The sequence below is a fragment of the Sinocyclocheilus grahami genome, unplaced genomic scaffold (genome assembly GCF_001515645.1).
Source record: "Sinocyclocheilus grahami isolate Dianchi unplaced genomic scaffold, SAMN03320097.WGS_v1.1 scaffold1207.1, whole genome shotgun sequence".
Lineage (NCBI taxonomy): Eukaryota > Metazoa > Chordata > Actinopteri > Cypriniformes > Cyprinidae > Sinocyclocheilus > Sinocyclocheilus grahami.
Window position 1 is genome coordinate 202690 of NW_015506386.1, and position 526 is coordinate 203215.

The 526-nt window shown below is 39.2% G+C and overlaps 1 protein-coding gene across 1 annotated transcript in view; it reads right to left on the reverse strand.

The window, feature by feature from the left end:
* LOC107568012 (glutathione S-transferase A-like) overlaps positions 1-526 on the reverse strand; it is a 6146-nt gene that overhangs the window by 2637 nt on the left and 2983 nt on the right. The gene's annotated exons all lie outside the window — the stretch shown is intronic.

Sequence of the window (526 nt, forward strand, 5' to 3'; positions counted from 1 at the left end):
AGGTTGTTGGTCTCAAACACTCGCTGGTAGACGAGCGCTTGTTCAACCGGGTCATCTGGGATCAGACGGGTGCCTTGAGACTTAAACGCGCTCTAAAAAAAACAAAAACACACTCTTCATTCATCAGTCTGGGACGTGAGGCTCCACTTAAGAGTCTGGATCTAGTACTTTATTACAAAAAATCTATTATTAGTGGTGCTACGAAGCAAAGCATCACTATTACTATCACACTTGTCTATTATTATTATTAGTAGTAGTAGTAGTATAATGATGATATGGAGTATCATCATTAGCAGCTGCCAAGCCACTGCCTAACAACCAAACACAATACCCTAGCAACCATTTACTAAGACCTATATCTCTGCATCAGAACATCGTATAGACATGTGCCTTGGCTCTTTTGAATAAAGCTAGCAAACAGGATTTCCAACATGCTAGCACTGAATAGCTACATGCTAATAGCGATAAGCTAGGAGTTAGCTAGCATGCTAAAAATACTAAAAAGATCTCATATTTTCTTCAGAAA